Raw genomic sequence first — 25,117 nt, 5'->3', positions numbered from 1 at the left:
CTGGCATAGCCTCAACTCTCCAGCAGAAGCCATCAGGGGACACTAAGACTGATCTCTTCCTGTGCCTGTTGCAACACATCTGCTTGGGCTGGGATTCCGGGCCACCCCTTTCTGACAAACGTCAGCAGGCAGCGTGTGCTCCTGAAGGCTTTTACATCTGCGTCCGGCTCACGCTCACTCCAGAGGTTCCTGTTTCATATCCTGTTCTGGTGGCTCTGCGTGCATCATGTACGTTCATTTCAAGTACACACAGGGGGCACAAACAATTGTGTAAGGATTATAAAGTCTGAGAATTTGTTAGGGCCAGTTTGGTGTTAAAACCACACTCTCACTCCACAAATATGCACATGGACACCACAGATTGTATTTCAGAGGAAAGTTAAGACACAAAAATAAGAAATTTCGTTCCCAGCAACCTTCTAAGATGCACCTTCAGAAAATTCCTAATTTTCAGAATCCTTACCAAGGTGCCAAACTGGCTGCTAGAGCCAGCAGCTCTTTCCCATCCCAGCAAAGTGCATTGCTGTAAGTCCTTGGCTCTCACAGTGATCTCTGTGAGTTGGAAACTGAACAGTAACAGAGACAAGTGCTGGCTTCAATGAGCTTGGAGGAAAAAAGTTGAACTCCCAAACAGTTGAAGCGTGTTGCAGAACTCTGAAAACCTTGTGTTTCTTACCTTTGGGAAATAAACATTTTGATTTCTAACAAACAGATCTCTTTGCATCCAAGGCCTGCATGGACACTGTTCTGACAGGGAACACAGCCCTTTTTGCCATCAGAGCTCCTGTGCTGCCTATTCCTGCAGTTCCAGACAGCAGAGATGGGATTCCAGGCTGCTGTGGGGCGTCCTCAGCTCACACCCACAGACTCTCAACACGCAATTCTCTGCCGACGTGATTTTTCCTACATCTACCCCTGTGCTGGGCTCTAATCCAGGGAAGTTAAAATCCCTCCCCCATGACACCCACTCAGCACTACAGTATCTGTTTCCCAATCCTTCTGATAAGTGTTCTGTTATTCTGTTCTAATCTTGTCCCAAACACACCAGCATGCCCTGAAATGAAACAGCAAAGGAGAACTCACATAAAGGCTTTACCTGCAAGCAATTTTCCAATAAAAAGCAGACAAATACATCTCAGTCCAAACCCAACAGAGCATCACAGCTCCTGTCTGCTCCTCAATAGCAGTGACCATGCCAGGATATTCATTGAGTGCTACACTCAGCAATCTGACAGGAAATAATTCCTGCAATAAAACACCAAGGGCAGGTTGTTTGGTTCTGCTTTTCATTCTGCAGGTTACAAATGTTTTGACAAATTCATCTGACTTGCAATCAGTAAATAGACAAGTCCTAAGACACTTGATGAAGGAACTGTATTTCCCTGATAGAAATACTTTCCCATGTCATCCCCAAAGGGAATGTAAGCCTTCAGTGGGTGATACATCAGTCCCACTCAGTTAGACCCAGATTATCTACATCCCCTGAGCAAGAACTGCAGTACAGTTGCTACTGCTTTTCAGTAAAATCTGAGATAGTCCAGACTCTCTGAGTTACCTGGTTGATGCTGTCACTCTCTGTGCTACAGATGTACTCCTGTGAGCAGTGCTTACACCTCCTGTCAGCTCTAAAGGTGTAAGAGTAAAATATATCCATGGAAAAGATCATTACAGACTCCTATTTCAAGTTAATCTTCATAGACACAGCATTTTGGGCTTTAGGATTCACATGCATTTCCTCTCCAAGACAACAGGAAAATCTTCTTTCTCCAAACTCCTAATATCAGATGTGCCCTAAAATAATCTCCTGAATTGTTTCATTACCAAAACAAGGATTTTTCAGATTGAGGAAGAGAAAAAGAGAGTTGTATACCACATGTGAAAAAGGATTCCCCCTGCATCATTGGTTCTCCTTAGAAACTTAGAGGAGCTTTGTGTACAAAACACTGAGCTCTGGGAGCATGAAACCCCTCTCAGTTCACTAGAGGCACAGCAGACCCAAACAGATCACGGAGCTGGTTATTTGTGTATATTTATAGCACCTCACAACTCAGAACAGGTTGAAGACTGAACATGCAAAGAAATGCATCTGAGGAATCAGACAGCACACTTTTCTCAGTCACCAAAACTGCTCTGCAATTTTTGATCTTCATTTATATCTGCTTTTCTGACTCCTAAAAGTGCTCGTATATATTTAACTATTTCTAATGTACTTTAAAGAACTGTGAAAAATTTACACTACCCTGAACATGACCTGACATCTTCAGATTTATTCAGACAGAAATCACATACTTTATTAAGATAAATTATGGAACTACAGAATCAGATATAATTATATAATATGTCCTCTCCAAGGAGGAAAAAAAGAGAGTGATTATTACTGTGAAATATCAGCCATGGATTAGAGAGAGTAAGAAAGAAAAGGATTAAAATGTGGAATGTGGCTCTTGGTCAGATACTCATCTTTAGTGGAGCAAATTTCACCTAATAAGTCATTTTTCCTCCATCCGCCAACCACTAATCTCTTGTAAGTGTGTTCCAGGCTAGAGAGCAGAGTGGAAATCCTTGGAAAATGCAGGCAGGGTGCAGATCCTGGATACCTGTATTTGTGATGCTGTTGACACAGCAGTGGCTCGGGGTGCTCCTGCTCCAGCCACGTTTCCTGTTTCTATAAACATGCTCTGTTTGAAAAGGGGCTACTCTGGGCACACATGTGCACTTTATGGCCACTCCTGTGCCAACATAAATCAGCCCCAAATGCCATCTCAGTGACATCATGTAAGACTTGAGCTTCAGGGAGTCCACATCCAGAAGTGAGTGGGTTCCAAAGTAATTAATTTGAGGAGTCCACTTACATTTCAATCTCTCAACCAGACAGGCTGTCCCGTGGCTCCTTTGGCTTTTTTTGCCTCAGACTCCCCAAATTTCACTCTTCCATTTCCTTCACTTCCTCACCTTTCAGGGTCAGAGTTTAACACCGCAAAGGGAAATGAAACAGAGAAAAACAAAACAAAACAAGCTGTGAAGCAGATTAAAGCCACATTTGACATCCAGAGGTACATGGTTCCTTTTTCAGCTGCAGGTATGAAGCAGTAATAATTTTGTGCTCATAACTCACAGTGTGTTTTTTAAAAAAGGGTTTTCCAAGTGCATCTTTACTCAAAAAAAAAAAAATAATGGCTTTTAAAATCTATTATGTTTAATGGTTAAGTCAGCTGAATTCTTAATTTCTCTTTTTTTACTGCTTAGAAATGGCCTGGGAAGGAGAGAGAAACCCTCTTACACTTCCCTCCACTCTTGGTGCTCTAAATGCACCATCTCTGAGGGGAAGGTGCTTGCAGAGCAAGCCACAGAAATATGTGCTTCTGCTTCTTAGAGAGGATGGGTCTGCCAAGGGCCTTCTCCTGAGCAGCACCAGGAGAATTGCCATCAGCCCATGGCTCCTGCAGAGCTCCTGCTCTGACTGCACTGCTCAGCAACATCCATCTGCTCAGAGAAAGTCACTCACTGAGGACAGAGCTCAGTTCCTTTCCCAGGAAAATCAGAAAATTAACTCCTACTGCCTTCTGTGGAGGCTGGATCAAATGTAAGTGAGAAGACGTGCAATCAGTCATGGGATGAAATGGCCCACAGGATTCAAGAGGAGAGATGCTTTACAGGAGGTAATTAGCTTTTGATTACCCAATTTATACACAGTGCCCTGAGTCAGTGGGCATGAGGCCATTTCATGGGATCAGCCCTAAGCCCAGGATTCCGTGTTTCCCCAGCAGAGAAAGCTGGAATTGTTTCAAACAGCCAACACAAAGGTTCTCAGCTTGGTGCCACGTTTCCTCTGTAAGGCACTCACAGCTCATGAGGAGGTCACAGGGATCACAGCCCCTTTCTGCAGATCCCAATCCATTCTGAAACTGCAGCGTTCCCACGTTTGTTTGTGCAACACCAGGGCAGAACCTGTTTCTATCAGACAACCTGATTCAACCTTCATGCTTTTTGAAGAAGAGGGTGGTGATGATGTGCACATTTCTGAGAGAGATCTCCTCGGGTTCATTTTAAACATTCTACCTCACTTTCAGAAGAGATTTCAGCTTTGTTTCTGGCTTAGTCTGATGAGTGTGTAGCCCATGCCAGGGCAGACTCAATGCTTAGAGCACAGATTTCCAGCACCTTCTCTAGAGATCATCATTCCAGCATGATCAATATAGAATGGAACAAAAATGAGAAGCCAATAAGAGAGGTCAGACTTCATGGACCTGGTGAAAAAGGCCCAGAAAAAGAGCATAAAACCCTGTACCAGAGCATGAGATGGCATGGCAGGGACTAACCCTTCCTGGTGAATAAATATTTAAACTTTTACTAAACTACTAACCAGGCAGAACTGAAAGACCCTCACTTCCAAATGGATTACTGCATTTCTTTCTTATCTGGGGCACAGAAAATCAAATTTCAAAAGCCATTGCCAAAGTTTTGAAAGTCTAATATAATTTGATGAACACCAGTGGCTTTCTCAACAGCAGCTTAAATAAACGTGCAACACTTAGACATGATTTTGGAGATCTGAGGGAGGAACAAGATTTTTCTTTTTTACACTTGTAGCTCTTCCTCTGTACTTGCCTTATGTCTGAAGAGATTGAAACAGAGGGGGAAAATGTGGCTCAGGGAGTTATTTTTAAAAGAATTAAAAGTCCCTGTGTACAGTCACAGAAACAAACAAAGAAAAAAACGTGCAGAGACTTGAATTTCTTCTAAGAATCTCCTTTATTTCACAGGAGAAAGACCACATGATTTTTATGTTAATGTAAAGATAAATTAACAAGTAGAATAATTGAACAAAGCCATTAAACAAGACTAAACTTCCCGGGTACAATTTAACTTAACTCATGGTCATATTGGACCCTCTTGCTCATCTTCAGAGATTTAAAGGGTGGTTCTGGAGCTCAGAGGTGAAACAAAAGTAGCTTTTCAACACATCACCCCAAATTCAGAACTGAATTCTTCCTCTGCCACAAGGCAAATAGATGATTCTTCCAAGCTGGAGATGGAAGAGCCCTGAAAGAGACCTCAGTGCAGGATCAGCCCCAGCTAGCACAGGAACAAGCAGGGTGAGAGTGGAGGACATAAAATGAATGTGCAAGTAGGAAGGAAACACAGCACAGACTGGAGGCTTCTCTAGAGTTTTTGAGCTTTTAGGAAAAGAAATGTCTTCCATCACATCCTGTCTCTTGCTTTAGTGATTATTTTGCAACTTCCAAATTTTATTCAGCTGAAAAGGGAACAAGACTGTACTTTGCATGTGATGGTTCAATGTGCTAAACTGATTGGATGATACCCTGTGCCAGATTAGGGATCTCTCTGGTCCTTCTTGATTCTGTGGTCACAACCATGGACAAAAATGTAACAAAAAAGTAAAAGGAAGTTTGCAATAAGTAGCTATGGGCAAATCTGCCCACAAGAAATTTCTTTCTTCTCCCTAAAAGTCAAAGCCTCATTTGGACTCTGAAGTAATTCCTGTAATTTACACAACTCTTAATTATTTTCAATCCTTGCTGTAGTAATCATCCTCATAAACTGGATAAATGCACCTTTTGGAGGGTTCTCTTCTTCCTGGTAATGTTTTGTGGCAATTAATTTAAGATCTAGACAGCTTCCAAGATGCCTTAATCAACAGCATAGCCTGTCCTCACCACAAAGCTCCTGGAATTTGTATGTGTTAAGTCCACACTCCAAGAATGCAGACAGGGGTCCACAGGAGGGGGCAAAAATGCCAGAATTTCCCATGGTAAATGTGATAAACACATGGCCCAGCTCCCTGGGCACCAGCTCCTGACACATTTGGGAAGAGAAGGTTTGAATCCAATCCTTACCCTGCTCCACTAGACACCCACCTGGGAGATGTGCTGTGCCCATCCCACCCGCCTGGGATGTCCTGGATGCCCTGCTGTGGGTGCCCATCTTCCAGCTGCCCCTGGAAAGGGATTCTGGCCACAGGGAAGTCCTTCAGGAAAGACTGAGGGATGAAGGAGGTGGAAACAGAACGACTGCAGGGATACTCCCTGCCTCTGCTGCTCTTGGGGAGAAGGGGCAAGGAGCCTGAACTGGGGTTTTTAACTCAGGGGAAGAGGTGGAACAAGTCTTAGGAGAATGTGGGAGGACCTGGGAAATAAAACCCATTATTGCTGCAGAGAACCAGAGATCCTTTGGTCAGCAAGGGATCATGCAACAAGCCAGGAATGAAATCATGGCTTGAGCAAGGACTTTGTGCCACCAACAGAATCCTGTGGGGAGCAGATGTGGAAAGGGGGGCTCAGCCTGGAGTTTTCACACTTAGGAGCACAGGCAGGGAGCCCAGCTAAAGAGCTGAGGGGGGAATGATTTATGAGGACACAGCTAAATGGCTAAACAACGAGTAAGAGCAGTCATAACAGTCTACAAATACCCACAGGAGTAAATGCCAAGGAGTGTGAGGAATTTTTGGAACAGCAAGATAAATTTGCCAAGACTAAGGTGCAGTGGCTTGTGACACACTTGGCCAAGCAGCTGAAATTTTTGTTGGTTGTGACTGGCTTGGGCAAAGGACAAGCAAAGGAAAGGCAAGGGACAAACCTGGGATGTACAACAGGTGAAAGGGATTATTCAACTCTGTTCCACGTTCAGGTGAGCTCCAGGTCCATCACCAGAGAAGTTACTGGCAATGTTCACCAAGGTACAGGAGTCAGAGCAGGATTTTGGAGCCCTCTTGTAGCTGCTTTTCCCCTTTTTCATGGTAGCAGCAATTACAAGTGTGATTTAATTGAGACAGTTTCAGGTTGATTGTACAAATGAAGAAGTCACACAGCTGCTGTTGCATAACAACCGAGCTAGAAAGACTGTCCATCCCAGCAGTGTCACTACAATTAATGTCCAATTTGCCATGGAAAAAGGATGAATGTTAAAATGGTACCTTTTCTCATGCCCACTTCACCCCCCGAAATAGCTCTTAACTAGACTTGAAGTTAGTTCTGTGCTGAGCACCTGCATGAGGGGTGAGATCCAGCACAAGGTCATGCTTCAGGGAGGGAAAGATTTCAGCAGGAGGCCTGGGGGATGTGCCTGATGCTCCACACGAGGGAAAAGAGCTGCTAGGGCTACACTGAGCAGGAATGCAAGGGAAAGGGAAGGAATGCAAAGCAAAAATCGACCAAACAAAAAGGACCTTTGAGTTTTGGTTCACAGCGTGGCATTGCAGCTGTGGCAGGGTCAGGAAAAAGAGACAGCAAGGTAGAAAGGGAGAATGGGATTGGCTCTGAATCCCTCAGATTGCAAAATTATTGCCTCAGTAAAGGAAATAAATAAAGGTAAAGGGGAGAAAAGAGCTCATGCACAGTCCTGAATTGTGGTGAGGGAGAGAGGAAAGGGATAAAATACAAGGCACAGCCACAGGAAACAAATGTAGCCCTAAGATACCTTCTATCTCCCTCTTTTCTGACAGATGTCCCATTCCCAGTCCCTGGGGATTCATTTGAGCACTCAGGAGGATAAAGCAGTTTCCTTACTTCTTCCTGCCTTGATTGAGACACTGGATCACTAACATGGAGTGTTGCTTAACTCAGGGCAGGAACCTACTTCTCACTTAGTCTTGAAAAACAATCCCAACCCTGGCATTCACTAAAGAGGAGCCACACAACTCCCATGGTGAGAAGGGGCTGAGAAAAACCCAGGGAAGCTGCAGGGGATTTATTTTGGCTGAGCATCTTTAGGTGGTCAGGGGATGGCTGTGAGGTTTCAATACAAGCACAGAATGAAACATTGCTAAAGTATCCCAAAGAGGAAAGATGGATTTCAGAACTATCTAACAACAAACTGTACTTTACCTCCCATTTTAAGGCTTGGAAAGAGCTGACCATCCTAAGGGACATTTCACTAAATATCAAAACAACATCTCAAAGCATTTTGGAGATTTAGGTGTTGATTAATAAGAGAGTCAAGTTTACAAGCCAAAGAAGCTGAGGAATTCTTTTTGCCAAAGGTTTACAAGTGGCAGGCAAAAAATTACTGAGGAAGAAAGGCCTTGTAATTAAATGCTTAACTTGAGATTCAGGTTCTTCTTCTCACCTTAATGTCTAAAACACAACAAGGGGTTCCTTATATTTTTATAAACACTGGATTCCTTACAGGGACAGGGTACAGTGTACAGTTCCCAGTCCTTGGCAATTGTCAGGCACCTACAGTTGGAAGAGCTGCCTGACTATTCAGAAATGTCATTCCTGTGGTAAATATTTCTAAGAAAATTCAGGTAGTGGCATGGTACCCAGAATTGTGCCAGGGACTGATTTTGAGTCTGTTGTGTTGTTTCCTTGCTGAGGAAGAAAAGCGTTTTTCACCTCCCAGACCTCTCTGGGGCTTTTTCTCTTCAAGGTTTTATAGAAAACTCCTGAGCAGAAAGCTAAAACAATTACCTGAACAGAGCCAAACAGCCTGTAAACTTTGACTCTCCCAAAGAAGCATTTTTTGATGGACAACAGTTTCCAATGCAGCAGACACCTTCTGCCCTTGAGTTTCATGCTGTGTTACAACACATCACACTGAAAACTCAGGTAGAAAACAAAAAAAGAAAACAATCCTTACAGTGAATCCTTTTCTGGATGTTTATGGCAACCCATAAAGTTGCTGAAACATGCCTGCTGTATTTTTAATTGTCATTTTAAATGCCAAAACCCAGAAGTCCTGCTCATATTGTACGTGAACACAGTGTCTGCTTATGTTCGAACCCTCAGGCACTTTAAATAACTCCGCTGTACACAGAGAACGTTGTTCACGTTGTTTTTACAATTTTTGCCCGTGTAGAAGGAGCTCTAAGGTCCTGAGAACATAAATGTACGTTCATGAGAAGGGCGAGATCGCAGCTGGAACCTGCCTGAGCCCTGGGTCACGTTTCAGCGGCGGCAGGGGCCGAAAACGCCGCTCATTTCTCAGCTCCATTTACAAGAGCTGCAAGTGGAACAGCACATAGCAGACTGACTGACGTAAGGCACAGGTGAGTGCATGGTACAGGTCCAGCTCTGTGCCTGATCCACAGGGAATACCAGCCTGTTCCAGCCAGACTTTAGAGCCATTACTGCTGTAGCCCTGGAGGAACCCGGGCTGAACCCTGGTGTGTTAGCAGAGGTGGCAGCTGCCATAACAGACTTCTGTGTGGGTTACAAATTTGGGGCATAAAATGAGGGTCTTTTTATTGATTCCAGTGAATTTCATACCAAGCCTCCATTGTTCTGCCCTAAAGAATAAACCATTAGAGAATTTATAAGCTAATTTGTTGGGGTTTTTTCTTTCAAAAATTAAACAGGAGCAGATCGTAATTTCCTTTAAATGCATCTATTATTCATGAGTATTCAGTGAGTTTTATTATGGGCTTAAAAACAACAGCATATATATCTTTATACTCAATTCCAATCTCCTACATGGGCTGTGAAACTCACATTTTATGTCTAGTTGTGATTGACCATGAAAGTCAGAGGGTAATAAGTGTTGCCTGAGTAAAGACACAGACAGGTATCTGGCCAATGTTCATTTTTCACATTAGTTTTCTGTAAATAATCTTACATGCAATTTTGCCACTTCCTCTCTGCAGGAATCTCTGGGAGTAGGTTAGCAAACTGTGGCTTGCAGAGGGCTGACACACAGTATTTATGAACAGAGAGGAAGTAAATTAATTTCAGCATTTGATTCCGCATTGGACAAAAGCTTTTTGCAGTGTTTAATCACAGTAACGAAGAGGTACAGTCCCTCCTCTAGCCCAGCCTTATTACCAGGAAAGGAAAATTGTGCTGAGTTAGGACTGAAAACAAGGGGTCAAAGAAAGAGACACTTAATTTCTCAGTGTCCATCCCATACTGCCAGTCTGTAACAGCTGCCACTGTTTGTAAAATGGGCACAAGAGGGATAGGTGGAGAAATGAAGGCACACACACAAGGTAACACCCTTTTTAAGCAACCACCACTTTTTGCAATGACCTGTGCAAGGGTCATTTGGGGTTTTCCTTCCCTTGGACTCTGGGTTTCCTGAGAGGAAGGAGAGTTGAAATACAGGAACCAGTGGCTGCACACCATTTCCAGGAGCATAGGAGACCTTCCTCATTGACAGAGGTTTAGGAACCACATCTGAATCTCCAAACTTCCTGGTGTTCTCCCTTTGAAAGGAGGGAAGACGGGGGAGGCGATGGGTGGAGAAGGTGAAGAGGTGGTTCTGTCTTTTGAAAGGCCCTGCAAACACAGCAAAACTGCTCCCAAACCCTCAAATCTACAGGGAAAATAGGTTGTGATACAAGTGGGAAAGACAAGGAGATGTTTCAGCTAACAAAACATGCTGGACTAGCAGCACACTTCTGCTTAAAAAGCTGTTTATAATGAACAACAATTACTTACAGTATCATTGTGAGATCATTAGAGGACTCAGACACTGAAGAGCATCTGGTTCATCTGGGTGAGACCTGGAAAACAGTGTCACAGATCAGCAAACACCAGCACTGCTGGATTTATTGTGAGGGCTGTTGGAAGGGGAGGAAATGTTCAAACTCTGACTGCTGAGCCACTCTGTGATCTAATCCTGGCCAGGGAGAAGAAAATCTGTCCTTCACTAGATCTGACAAGAGAAAATCTTCAACTCCCTGCATAAGAACAACAGTTTGGCTGGGTTGTGTTGCAGATCATTTTTCCTCTTTTCAAAGGGTTAATGGGACCCCAGAGATAATATATGGATTAAGCAGCTGTGTAGGTGCTCAGCAGATGAATCTAGGTTGATTTTTCACAAACTTAACCTATGCAGAGTGAGTCATAATTTGCACCTTGCGTCACTCAATAAATGGGTCTTTTAAAAGTCAACCCACTGTGAATGGGCTGTGAGCTCTCCAAAAGCAAGAATCCTGCTCTCCTGCCCACAGGAGGATCAAAAAAGCTTTTCTCCCCAGGTTACAGTGTGATGGCAATAATAGGGACCAAACAAACAACTCCATGTTTGTGGGTTTGCCACGTCGCTCTTTAAAGGTCAAAAGGTTTTTACTGAAACAACAGTTTTTGTTTCATGAAATATGAATTCTCAATCATAAATGTGTATTAATCTCATTGCTGCTCCTGCTGTGCCTTGCAATGCTGCTTCTTTGTTCAATTATGCCTCACATCAACTTTTTAATTAATACCTATGTTAGGAAAACCTTGAAAGTTTTGATAAATAACATCTGCTTTTGTGCATTTCAACCGTGCACTTCTGTGAGAAGGAAATGTTTCTATTTTGCAGTCATCCAGGGGAAAGAAAAGCAAGTAGAGAGGATGTCTACATGTTCACAGGGATCTCAGCACTGAGCAGACAGAATAATCATCTTTTGTTGAATACGAACCTAACGAAAAACAAATCCAACAATACCCTTTTGTTCTGAGCAAGAAAGGCAGGGCTTTAATAGTCTTTAAACGAGATAGAAAATTTCCATCCAAATGGAACCATGGAGTAGGTAGACACATTACAATGTTTTGGAGTTCAGTGATTAAATTTAATACTGTGCCAGGCAGTGATTAGTTGATGAAGGGCGTTCAAAACTAGAAGAGGAACAAGGGAATTATGGCTCCAGTTTAGCTCTGGGCCTCTTGAGCAGTTTGGTGTTCACCTTTCTACTTTAATAGCAGTGTCAAACAAAAAAAAAAATTGGTTTGATTTATTTCCTTAAGGAAACTCAGTGCAACTGTAAACACATAAAGCTTCAGCATTTGGGGCCAGATCCCAGAAAGGACCTGAGGTACCAACCAAAACACAGAAACACATCCTTTTCTTAGTACTTTTCCAGCTCCCCACCTCAATGCCTGCACTCAGGATGCTGGTACATGTGAATCCCATTAGCAGGCACTGAATTTTCCCAAATCACTGTGCAAGAGACCCCTAATTAATCTGAGTCCCAGCCTCAGAGCTGGGTGCCTATATCCTTTGTAGATCTTTGCCTTGGTGCATTAAACCCCCTGGTGAGCCCAATATGACACATTGTCCTTAACACTGCACAAAGATGACAAATCCCCCTGGGGAACAGGAGAATAAATGCCTTTTAACTTGGCTGTGATCTCTCCTAAGCCAGCCCAGCCCAGGCCATGAGCAGCTGCTGCTCTGGGAAGTCACAGCACGACCTGAGCCCAGTGGGTACAGGTAGATCAAGTCAGCTTCAGCAAAGAATTCATCAGCTTTGCAGAGGATGAGTAAGTTCAACTCCTAGGTTTCTCAAATGGAGAATTACCCCCTAAATTCTGACCAGAGACTTTTAAAGGAATTATATTTTTTACTTCAGTTTCTATTCTGTCTCCATATGGACTGTTCCATCACATCCCAGCACCTCAGTGCCTGAAGTCCTGGGTAAGACTCACATAAGTCTCACAAAATATAAGGAAAATTAAGCCGAGATCTTTGTGCTGCAGAAGACATGCCAGTTCTTTTCTTCTTCCTTTCCTGTCATCACCTGTTCCTACAGGCCAAGCAAAGGCCATCATCATTCTAATTTAAGCAAGTCCTCTTAAATTAATACCTATTTTGGCCCAGACCTGCTCTTTGCTGCATTAGTATAAATCTTTTGTCTTTGAATGGACTTTCTCCAACTATATTCTGGTCTAAGCAAGTTTAAAATCTTATTTTGGTGATAATTTGCAGGGTTATGCTAAAGGTCAGCATTGTGCAGGCCACAGATCTTGGTAAAATCATTGCTTCAAGGGGAAAAGAATTTACTGTTATGATTTACTATAATAGTAACATGATTTTTTTAAAAAAATGATAACTTGTAGATAATGTTTCAAGCTTCTCCTTGAAATTTTAAAATCCATCCATCAATTAACAATAATTAATCACCAAGCATAATAAGTGTTAAAAAAAAGTGTGGATATGGCACTTGAGGACATGTTAGTGATGAACAGGGTGGTGCTGCTGGGCTGACAGCTGGATTTGATGATCTCAGAGGTCTATTCCAACCTTAACAACTCTATGATTCTATGTTATGTGTGCTATGTTAGTTGCAGCTTTCATTACAAGAAAGTAAAACAAAAAAGTCTAGGAAAAACTGTGTTGGAGTCTATTTAACACTTCAAATGAATGCTTGTGTAAAGCTCCTCTCAGAATCTCCATCACAGGCAACTTCCCTGACTGCCAGAAGGCCTGGGAGCTTTTCCCATCAATGTGAGAAGCAAGAGATTTGCACCTTAAGAAAAATTTCCAACTTACTCTTCTCGTATTATTTGTGCTGCAGGTGGTGGTAAGACATAAATCCTGGAAGCTCTCTCCACAATGGTCAAACGCCAAGAAATGGAGCAGTTTACTGGAACAGCAGCAGTTTCTGATGTCTTTGCAATGCCAGTTTCAACTAGAAAGGTACAATATTTTATATTCTGAGAAGCTGAGCTAGACCATTTTGGCAAAGAGTCTGTCTGCCTAGCAGGGGTGGGGTCGGTATTTACTATCTCTATAATGACTTCCTACTGCAAGTGGGTCAGGTAATTGAAATAACTCGCCAGGACTGCCCTTGGTGGAGCCTGGTGAAGTCTCGCCTGTAAGTAAATAGTCCCTGAGCTGCAGAGGGCACATCCTCTGTCATGTGATGTCTCAGCCGTTTCCTGGCACTGCCCCTCCAACAAATCCTTCACTTTATCTCCCTCCCATTGTAACGTTTCACTGCTGAGGCTGCTGCTGCTGCACTTTCTGCTGTCAGTGGCCTGCTGTGAACTGGAAAAATACCTGCTGAAAAGACCAGTCAAGTACTTCAGTGATACCAGAGGCTCCTCCTTTCTCTGCCTCCCTTATGGGCAACCATCCAGGTTGTCAGTTCTGCAAACTAAATGTTTCAGCATCCAGCCTGCACAAATAATCAGGTTTTAAACAAAAACTGCAGCAGAAGATCAGTTTGTTGCCTGCAATCAGTGCAGTGCTTGGCTTTCCCCCATGCTGAACCTTGATGCCTGATATTCAAACACATGGATTGTGTTCATTCTGGCATTTGGAGGGGGGTAAAAGGCACGGTGTGTGTGGTGGGAAATCCCAAACTCAGAAAGATTGCAGAGGTGCTGCCTTTCACAGTGGTTGAAATGCTAAAGGAAAGGTTTGAAGTGACTCAAATGGTAAGAAATAACTACCAGCTCCTATATGGCTCCTTGAGGCACTGTAGATAGAGAAGGATGCCCTGTCCCCTGGCAGATTAGGGCCAGGAGCTGGACTTTGATGATCCTTGTATGTCCTTTCCAGCTCAGGATATTGTCTGATTTTATGGAATCTCCTTTTGCACAAACAGCCTCACCTGAGGGCTGCTGGAGCAGGACACAGTGGTCATTGAAAGAACCTGCAAGCATTCATTATATTCATGTTTGCCAAAAACACAGTGGCATGGCTTGGTTCACCCTAAACACTTTGGGCAATGCTGTTCATATTGCACCAATAACTAAAACCAAGCAGCAAAACAAAAAGATGTTCAAAGACTCTTATGAACTCTGGGTTAGACTGATGCCTTCTGGGGAACAGCTTCATGGATCTTAGCATTTTAGAGTAGCTTTTTAAAACAAAATTTCTAAAAATTAACAACTCATTTCACAGATGAACCATGTTGTCATCAAAAGTTCTGCTTGTCTTTCCAAACAAGAACACTCCTGTAAAGAACAAATGAATGTAAATATAATTCCTAAATGTAGTTGAAAATTAATACTGCACCCATGTGTCACTTCAAAGTACTCTGTTTTGATCTTCCCAAGGTTATCCTGATGCCTCAAATTTTAACTTTTATATTTTTCAGATTCTGTGCTGCTTTAGTGTGTGGGTCTGAGCTTCACATGAGGGGATGGTGAGCTCTGCACAGAGCAGGGAGACAAAACAATTCCTGCTCCAGCTGGGCACCAAGGACTAAGGATCCAAATCTCAGCCCAAGAGCACAAACCCCGTGGGCTGCAGAGAGAAAAACAAGCAGGATGGGACTGCAGGGGCTGCAGCTGGGATTGGACACTGAACTGCAATGTGCACATGGAGCAGAGCTGAGCCGAGGGACAGACCCTGTGAGTGCTCGTGCATTTTGGGACCATTTGGGTTCATCTTGGGTGCAGCCCTGGCTGGGCTCTTGTGCTGCCCAAGGTGGATCCATTGAAGCCTCCCAATAAATCCCTACTTTATTCTTTGGCTCTGTCTAGTCTCTCTTCCAGGTCAGCCTTCACAAGGCATCAAACCCAGCAGTGAATGAGTCAGGACACAGAGGCGGAGCCAAGGGTGCAGCAGCGTGTGCCACCAGCTGAACGAACTGGGACTGGCAGAAGGAGAGAACACTTTGCTGCAAAACTTATCCTTCAAGCTCCTCCACCTCCCATCAAGGCCAAAGGCTCTCTCAGGGCCTGGCACACCCAACCTGACAGACCCAAGTCTGCACTGGGCAGACGTGAGGCACACGACGCACGCCCTGAGCGGGAAGGTGGCCCACAGGCCCCGGCACTTCTGAGCAGGGCTTTGAAAAGAGTTTCCAAGGGCCCTACACAAAAAGTCCTTTCAAAAGTGCTCCATAAAACACACCTGAAGAAAGCCCGTTAGCTGTGTGCTCTCTGTTTAGCTCAGGTGTTGTTTTTTCACACACAGAAACACATGTACAGACTTAGTGCACCATACAATGCCCCACTAAAGGCATCAAGTGCTGGTTATAACTCCATCCAAGATCAACAAGGTCTTTTTCCACAAGCAACCCTTTGTGTTTGGGAAGCCTTTGCCCTGAATTTTACTGTCTCCAAGTCAACCAACAGGTGCTCTGCAGTCAAACGTGAGCTATTTAAGTGCAACCTGCATAACAACTTCCCAGGCTGGCAGGCAACCTTAAATAGTAGTTAGGGATTGGAATGGGTAAGTTTTATGCAGACAAACAGAAACACTCCCAACAGGAAAAGAAGGGAGGGGGGAGCAGGAAAGGAAAATGATATCTTTCTTGGTTTCCATTTAGTTTTCTCTTTCATATGTTGGCATAACAACCCTCAAAGAAGAGAGCAAGGCTCCCAAAACCAGACGCCGTGATAATCTGACATTATACAGTGGTTGTTCTTAAAATTTTCCAGTTTTGTTTTGGAAAACAACATAATGTGCTGATTGTATATGGGATATTCTCTCCACTTGCACAGGGCACAGATAGCCTTTACTGCTAATTCTGAAAGTGTGTTATTTCAGACAAGTTGAGTTATATTTTTTCCCCCTGGAGAAAGCACTCTGGGGTAGGAAAAAGAAGAAGTGAAAAAGCCCTCTCAACTAGATGCCAGATGTGTCATTTTGCATTTTAAAGCCACACCACAATTTATAAGCCATGCAACTGCTCATTTGTGTACCTTCCCATATCAGATTTTTGTCTGTTTCTAGGATCAGTGCATTGTAAGGCATAAAATGTGATGTTTATCAAACAAAAATCATACCCATTTTAGATGCTACAAAATTACTCAAGGGTCAAATGCATCCCTGCCTAAGTGTTAAGTTTCCAGGCAGTGAGGGAATTGTATTATTCAGGAGATTGTGATATTCCTGTAAGTTTCATCATTTCTGCTTACTGGGATGTTTCAGTCTGCATAAAAACAAACTTTTACCTCTTCTCTGTCCTCTTCTTCCCCTACACAAGTACTGGCACTGTGGTTTCTTATATTTAATCATAACTATTGATATTTGTGGGGCATGGGCAGGAGAGACACAGAAGAGAGATGTTCCTGGGCACTGCTGGTTGTGAAACAAGAGAGAGCAGGGAGCAAATCAAACCCCTAAACAGCACCTATGGTTTTATAATAACAAAAAATAGATTTACTTTTATTGTGTGGTCTTAGCACAGGTTATAGCAGGCCTGATAACACACAGACACAGGAACAGCCACTCCAGTGAGAGCCAGCAGAGCTTCAAAAACCCAGAGCATCACGGACACAGCAGGAAGACAGACAGCACCTTTCCATGGGCAATGGGACATTTACAGACATGCAGATCTCTGCATGAGAACTGGCTCTGCCTGCACCAAAAAAAGGCATCTCCAGAGCACAACTGGCTGGAATTCGGTAGCACAGGGAGGGCAGATGAGATCACTTCACCTGGCCTGGCCTGCCAGACAGACCCAGCTCAGCTGGTGCAGTTTTGCTCTTTGAAGACTTGCTCAGTATCAGTTGTGCAAGAGTTTATCAGCGTGGGCTGCTTCCGTAGATACGGTCGTGACCCCTGAGAGTGGAAAAACTTGTTTTGTTGTAGTGGAGGGATTTTCCTGAACTAGGTTAAATAATATTTATTGAACTAAAGTCTGCAGTTGCTGGAGCAGCTCTGGATTGACAGGAGCATGGCTGAGATCTTTCATCTTTTCTTTCATCTGCTACAATGCAGAAAATCACTGTCTGTTCATTTTTGTACTCCTTCAACCTTCAAACCAGAAACTCCGAACTGGCTTTCTGTATCCCTTGATCCTTCAGACAGAGAAATTTGACAATTCCTCAAACCACAGGAAACTTAAAAATAGCACTTGTTCCAGCACAGCTACACATTGTTGTTCTTGAAATCTGGGTTAGAAAATACTTGCAGGGTCTGAAAGACAGAAGCCTGAAGCAGAATGTCTCTATTACTGCATTCCTTTGTTTAAACAATTAACCCTGTGAACAGAAGAGCTGCTAAAACTGGATTTGTTATTGATTTTGTCCCTTAAGACAAATTCCTACATGGATTCCCCAGTGTCTAGTGTTTTTTCTCTACTGCAATAGAAGGGGAGAGGGGGTAGCACAAGAAAGGAAGACATAACTTGGGCCTCTGCATTGTATTCAGCTTTTTATTTTCACTAAACACCTGGGATTTTATATTCAAGGCCTCTACACTTAATTGGAAGGACAGGTTGAAAGGTACTGGAGGAGAAATCCAGACATTTCTTTATCCTCTCTGCCCTTCAAGTTTGATCATCCAGGGAAGCAGGTGCTGGTGAGAGTTGTACAGGAACCCACTGGAGTATTCTACAAAGAACTTGTTAGGATTTCTTTGGGGAAAGCAGGACCCAGGCCTCACCTGGCACTAATCAATAGTCTCTACTGGATGCAGCAATTCTGTATTTATTTACCCTTCACCCTCACACTTCAGGGGGCAACCACGCTGTTTTCCCTGGAGGAGAAGTCTCTCAGACTGATCTAAACTCAGTTAACAGCTCCAGATTTGAGCTCAGATGGACGTGACTATGAAATGCTCCTCCCTGCTGAACATGCCCACTGAAGGGTTTATTAGCCCACACAGCAACTGCAGCTGCCTCCTTTGTCCTTATTGGAGCACACCTGGATTTAGGGATCTCCCTGGCCAGCAAAAAACCCACTGCTGGTACAGTCTAACAAAACAATGAAATTAGAGCAATAGTTGTGTCACCTTAATCCAGTACAGAGACCTACAACTTCTTACTATGCATTTACCTATTTCAAGCAGTCCCTCAGTATGATACACTTTTCTCTTGCCCCTTTTCACACACTAGTTGCAATATTTGAATGACTTCCACTGCATTTTCAATTCCAATCTTCTTGCGAAGAGCCTATGGTGTCTTGTTGATAATCCTTTTTAAGTACAGACTATCAACAAGGTCTGCAAGTGTCCAGACAGAAGTTATCCAGAGTGAAGAGGTTATGATTTGCAAATGATGTTTCTTTTCCACTGTAGGTGGATCAGTATGTGTTTAGGAAAAAAATCTGCTATCTTTTGGGAATGTTTCCAGTTAACTCCATGCTAACCACATTTGATTTGCTTGGTTCTGCTTCAGGAACTGAAAGTAGCTTGGCTCCAGCATTAAATAACCGAGCAGGAAATAGCAGAAGGTTTACCATGTACAGGCTGTCCAGGGGTGGAGCAACAGATTGAACTAAAAATACAGCAAAGATTGGTTTGGGGAGATTCAGATTGGTTCCAATTTAATTAGGAGATATACAAGCTCCCAGTGCTGGTGATTAAGTTATCTTCATTGAAAACACATTGACATATTCAAATGTCACCATGCTTCAAAAAGGGAAGTGTTGAGACATAAAAGCTTAATGCCCTAAAATGAGGATCTGGTCAAAAAATGCTTTCTGCACTTTGTCAGCCTGTCCCCAGGCCCTGCAGCAGGCAGGGTGCTTCCTCTGCCCCATCCCACACACAAGTAAAAGCATTAGAGGAAACTCTTGGCTGCAGCAGAAAATTCACTAATAGTGCTAATCTTATAAGTTTAAACATGGGTGGGGATGGTGTTGATTTTGAAACTGAGAGAAAGATAGGAATAGCTTCAACACTTAGATGAAAAGGGGCAAGCAAAATACAGTGCTGCAAATTCAATATAAATGTACAATATATTACAGATAGAAATTTTGATGAAATTTTGGCAAAGCAGTAGTCGCAAAGTCCTTAGCATCAGAGACTTTAGCACCAAAATATCCTTACAATCAATATTTAAAATCCTTCAAACTACTGTCCAATCTTTTAATTAAGTTGTTAGAAAGATGCAATAAAAGAGTTTATGCCCTCTGATGAACATTGAGGCAGCATGAGTGCAATCAGTGAATCAAGGCAAAACCAGCAGAAAGGAAACCCAGTTTCAGAGCTGGGTAGCAAAGTCTAGGTTTGTCCCTGTATTATTCTTTCAACAGCAAATATTTTACTGTCTCCCAATTGCATTCCGAACAAATGAATCCTACTCCAGATCTTAACTGGACTGCAAAAATAAAACCTCGACAGCTCATTTACTGATACAGTGAAATATCCAAACAAGTAATTTTATTGCTATGAAGGAAAATATAACAGCTGGAAAAATAAACCTCAAGCTGTCATTGAGAGTTTGGCTACAGAGACAAAAAAAAAACCAACAAAAAAAAACCCGTGAAATGGTTGAAACAAACAGAAAAAGCCCTTCCCGAGGAATGCTGAGAATGGGGTGAGCCCCAGTTGCTCTGATTCCTGGCAGATCCATGAGGCTGTTCAGTTTGATGGATGAAGAGATCGGAAGTCAGGTGGGAAAGTGCCCCCCTGAAAGTAAATCCACATTGTATCTAATCCACCAGGGAGGGAAACTGTGGGAAAAAAACATTGTTGGCAGAGTCTGAGGCAGGAAAGCTGCCACACTGTTCTGCTGTACTTGGGAGAAAAACAGGAGCCCAGATGTTAACACAGGGTCTCCCTAGCCTGGAAAAAGGAAAGGCAAAGAATACCTATCCAAGAAAGCTACTCCTACCATTATCAGTCTTCCCAGTTCTATTTAAAGAAAGCAAAAGGGCCAAGAGAAGAAGCTGTTTTGCAGCTCTGCACAAACAGCCGCAGATAAGGGTGGTACCAGGTGTCAGCTTGCCCTGCAAAGTCACTGAAATGTCAAGGATTGTTTTTCCTCTACTCCCTTTCTCTTTCCTCCGACTGGGAACTGCCAATGTTTATTTAAAAGATATCCCTTGTATTTGGCAAGAATGCCAGCGGGGCAGACGTTAATGGGTTATTCTTTGGGGCTGGCAGCCTGCCAGGGTGATAAGGATAGCCTGCCTGCCCCAAGGCCCAGAGCCGTGCCATTAACAGGGGCAGCAGCAACTCGCCCGGCCAGATGCTCTGCTCTCCTGAGTGCAGCACACTTTAAAAGCTGCCTCCAACTTCTATTTGATCTGACCTATAAAAATAATTAAATAAGTAGAGAGGCAGAGAGGGGATATAGAGGGGCACTAATCCATCTGTGAGAGCCAGGTCTGGCGCTTCTCTTTGGCAGCGGCGTGGAGAATTTGCTCAAACCACCACCAAGTCCCTGAGTGTTGCTGTTCACTGCTCTGCCCTTGAACTAGATCTCAACCTGGGAGCCCTGAACTCGCCTGCTAAAAGCAGCACAAGTGAGGGACCTCATTGTACTGCTGCAGCTCAGCGTGGCATGACCACAAAAGCAGACCTGGTTTGGGCTCTGCTGGGCAGAGGAGGAGCCTGGCTTTGAGCAGCGATCCCCGCAGTAACACGGCGAATGCCAGTACCCCTGAGACAGCAGGCCTGAAAGAAGGGGATATTTTGTGTCTTGAGATATATTTAGATTAACATTGTTTACTATTAATCTTCTCTGCAAAAGCCCTTTCTTTCTCAACAGACAAAAAAAGCCCAGGATCACTCCACCCCTGTTATCATGTGTTTTTTGGAAGACGACATTTTCCGTGGCCCATCAGACAGCACAGACTGTAATTAAGGTGCTTATAATACAATTTAGTAAAAGCAGGAGCTGGGGCACAGTAGCATTTACTGCTGTGATTGAAAGCCTTAAAAGTTACGAGGAATTAACCAGGTAGTAATTTTATCTATTTGGAGCTAGCAAAAAAAGAAACTTTGTGCTCATTTGAGAAGCTGGGCTGCCACTAATGAAGTCAGAGCAAACAGAGCTGCTTTCCTGCTTCTCATGAATGCAAACAGTCAAGGATTACCCCAGACAGGTGTTCCCTACAAAAAGAAAGATGCATAAAGATTTAGCTACCTTTTTTCCCCTCTGGATTTCTTTTTTTAGCACTTGAAACAGGACAAAAGAAACCCCCAGGGTCACATACTGTTACCTCAGGAAGGTACCACAGCCCACCATTGGGGGTGACCTCTCCTGGTTCTGATGTGGCTCACACTAAAATCAGATTGAGGACATGACAACACCCTCATGTTGAGCTGTAAGTCATTCCATTCCAAGAATGATGGCTGATACTTCCAAAGGAAATTCAGTGCTGAAATAAAAATACATTTCTTTTCTTCTGACATTTCATTGTTCCTTTGCACAGCCTCTCCTGAGGTTTTTAAACAGGATTGTTCTTTGAAACAGGATTCCAGCAACAGCACAAAATTCAGACATCTGGAGCTGTAGAGCCATCCTTCAGTCTCAAGGCCATCATAAGAGGAGTCAAGAGAAAACTACACAAGTCCAGACAGAACTAATCCAGCAGCAACCTGAGGTCTGGAAGTTGGTCTGACTTTTCTGTTCTTTCCTTACTCTGATGGTAAGGCAGAAATTTCAGTTCCTGCCCTGATTCTTTACTGGGTTGTCAACAGTGAAAGTTATTGAATCCTTGGATGTAGCTTTGTATTAGCATCAATTCCTGGGGTGGTTATTTAACGTGGAGATTGTTTGGTATCAAAGTGCCTGGGACTCACAGCCATGAATTACTGGAGCTTAAGAAAGGCAAGTCACCCATGGATGCAGTGTGAGGTAAATCACCCATGGATGTAGTGAAGCTGAAGTCACCCATGGATGTAGTGCACAGTTTGCAGGTTGTGATGGCACGGGCAAAGCAGACTGGAGAAAAAAGGAGCACTTCTGCAAAGTGGGATACACAACTCGGGCCTGTAAACACCATTTATTATTGTTTCTTTATCTCTCACTAGGAGACAAAGCTTGTGTTTCTCAGCAGCAGTTTTACCACGACAAATAGCAATCTGATTCCATGGTATGACAGCTTATTCCTAGCACTAGGAGTGGGTGCACCAAGGCAGGACAGATGGAGGCTGTGCCACAATCAACATTCACTGGGGTGTCTGTCCTCACCCACTCATCTGCCTGCTCATTCCTCTCCGACTGCTCTGGGACTGCTCTGACCCCACCCGTGAGCTGTTTCTTTCCTGCTGCCTCCTTCGTTGTTTTCCAAGAGCTTTCTTGCTGCCCACATGTGTCCCCTCCTCCTCTTGGACGCTGTATTTTCTACAGAAGCAACAGATTGCTGCGGTGCTGTCCTTTTGATCTAATGAGAGAAACTCCTACAACAATGATGTGCATGTGCTTCTTTCCTCATTATTTAGCAGGGGACTTGGATACACACATCTCCATCTCCCCCAGGATCCTCCTTTTTCTGTGGGTCCTACCCTTAGTGCCCCTGCTCTCAGCTTAACAAGCTTTTCTCTCCAGCCCTACACCTGCATCATTTCTGCTTCTCCTGATGCAGCCCTGAGAGCTCCCACACATCCCCTGCCCTCCCTGCCTCCCGTGGCTGCTGCTCTCCAAGAGGAAACCTTTTACACACAGCGATCTCAGTGTCACTTCACAGATGCTTACTAAGTTCTTAATCATCCTGTGTTTGTCCACGGCTGGAGTACAACACAGGGTTTCTGATTTCAGACACAAAAGCCTGGCTTTCAGTCAGGCAGGATGGACTCCAGGGTCACTAGAAACACCACTAGCACTGGTCTATTTTCTGTGATCCCAGCCCTGTTGAGCTCTCTGTGGTTGTGCTTTATTTTACAAGGATATCAGGTTTCTTTCTCAATTTTGCTTATTATCATTTTATTTCTGAATCATGGATTCCGGGATGGATTTTAAAACTGGCAATGATCATTGTACTGATACTCTTCTAAGATCTCAAAAAGCTATAATCTCACACAGATAAATGTAGCCTTTAAAATCATCTGGGGAAGAGAAGGAATGGTTATACTCATGTTACTACAGTGAGGCTCTTACAGACCTGTGTGCTGGTAGTAAGAGAACACAGATCCAAGATGTACTCCCCAAATAGTTTTCTAAATCCCCTGGAGCACCAGCTAACAAATCCATGTTTTTGTGCTCTGGTTAATCTCAGAAGAAACCAGCACAAAGCCAAACTCTCACTGACTGAGGGAAATATAAATGTGCATTTTCTTCGTGATTGGAGTTGTACCTATCCAAGGGAACTTACTGCAAGGGACAATTCTTTGCCTCTCATTCCCATCAAAACCACAACAAACCTCAGGATTATGAGGTTATTTAATTTAATTCTTCTTAGAAAATTTTCCTTTACGTGCCTCACCTTCTTTCTAAGCACTTTATTGGATTGCTTGTATTTCTCTGTAGATTCCACCTGCCTCCCCAAGCCTCCTGGCTGTCCCTGCCCTGGCGGGCTCCTGCAGCCACTGGTACTGACTGGCACAAAGTGCTGCAGCTCCCAGGGCTGCAGTTTGAACCCCATAAAACAGCTCCTTCCCTTCTGGAGCCTTGAAGGACTGTGGAGGTCATTTAGAGACCAACCAGCAGCTGCTGCTGATATGGGGGAGGAGGTTGCCCAGGCTGAGGATTGTGGCTTTAAGGGAGCACCACACATGGGATTCTTATCTGAGGATAAAGTGTCTTTCCATCCCTGCCAAATTTCTCCGAGGCTGTGGACACAGATTCTGACACAGAATTCTGTGAATTCTGTGACACCCTACACGAGCCTGTGCATGTACACACCTGTATTCCGTTCAAACTCCAAAATTCCTCTTGCTTTTTCTGGTGTTAAAGTGTCTCTTTGGCCAGAGCAAGGCAGGACAGTGAACACCCCTTCTGTACATCCTCCCTGGGAGCCCAACCATGCCCTGAAACTGCTCCTGTGCTCTCCATTAAAGGGGGAAGAAAAAAGAGCAAAGCTCCTGCAGCTCAGTTAGGTCAAATATGAGGTTTCATTTGCCTGTTTGCCTCATTTTGCTGTCATCCTGAAGGGAAAAATAGGGGGTGGGAAGGCACCAGGAGAGAAAAGCATCATAAATCATTCACTGTATTAGCAGGAGGCTGGGTCGGCAAGCCTTGCTCATTTAGCTACCTTAAATTTCATCCAACCTGCTTATCCCCCAGCTGCAGGAATAACAGACCACTTGAAAGGTAATATTTTTGCTATTAGTGAAGAAAAGAAAAAATGTGATCTTTGCTGTAGCATGGGAATAATTTTTCCAGAGCTACACAGAATGAGCCTGAGTGAATACTGCTATTTTTGGCAATAGCCCTCCTGTTTAGCTCACATCAATAATTTTAATGCTTTATTTGTGGTTTGGGCTATAAGAAATGGTGAAAGCTTATGGAGAAAAAAAAAGAAAATTGTCAAAATTAGCTAAATAATTTTGAGTTCATGACATTCATAAAAATACATTAATGTTTTCAGAATTCTTAGTCTACACATGCTCATAAAGCTGAGCTATGAAAGCATTTTATTTTACATATGCAAACATCACCAAATTACCCTTTATGAGGTTTTAATTGGACCTCTAAGGTTTCAGTGGTTACAATGACAGACTGTCAAACATTCTTAGATTCCTGTGTCTTGCAACGTCAGGAGCACAGAGAATCTCATGTTTTGTCCCAGTAGCATTTTTCACAGTATTTTTCACTTTTTATATCGCAGCAGCACTGAGTCAGAGGCCCTGGTGTTTGAGGTGCTGCCTAAACAAAGAACTA

At 43.5% G+C, this 25,117-nt stretch overlaps 2 long non-coding RNA genes across 2 annotated transcripts in view; one reads left to right on the top strand and one right to left on the bottom strand.

The window, feature by feature from the left end:
• Positions 1 to 25,117, bottom strand: part of LOC120503128 — a 62,643-nt gene that overhangs the window by 14,065 nt on the left and 23,461 nt on the right. Inside the window, exon 2 of the long non-coding RNA XR_005627664.1 lies at positions 10,395 to 10,459. This is a non-coding gene — a long non-coding RNA (uncharacterized LOC120503128). The remainder of the gene's footprint in view (positions 1 to 10,394; positions 10,460 to 25,117) is intronic.
• LOC120503129 lies at positions 8,881 to 14,824 on the top strand. The gene is made up of 3 exons (XR_005627665.1): positions 8,881 to 9,007; positions 13,238 to 13,359; positions 14,768 to 14,824. It is a non-coding gene; the product is annotated as an uncharacterized LOC120503129 (long non-coding RNA).

Source organism: Passer montanus, unplaced genomic scaffold, assembly GCF_014805655.1.
Source record: "Passer montanus isolate IOZ18808 unplaced genomic scaffold, ASM1480565v1 scaffold25, whole genome shotgun sequence".
Lineage (NCBI taxonomy): Eukaryota > Metazoa > Chordata > Aves > Passeriformes > Passeridae > Passer > Passer montanus.
This window is presented reverse-complemented; position numbering and strand designations above follow the sequence as displayed.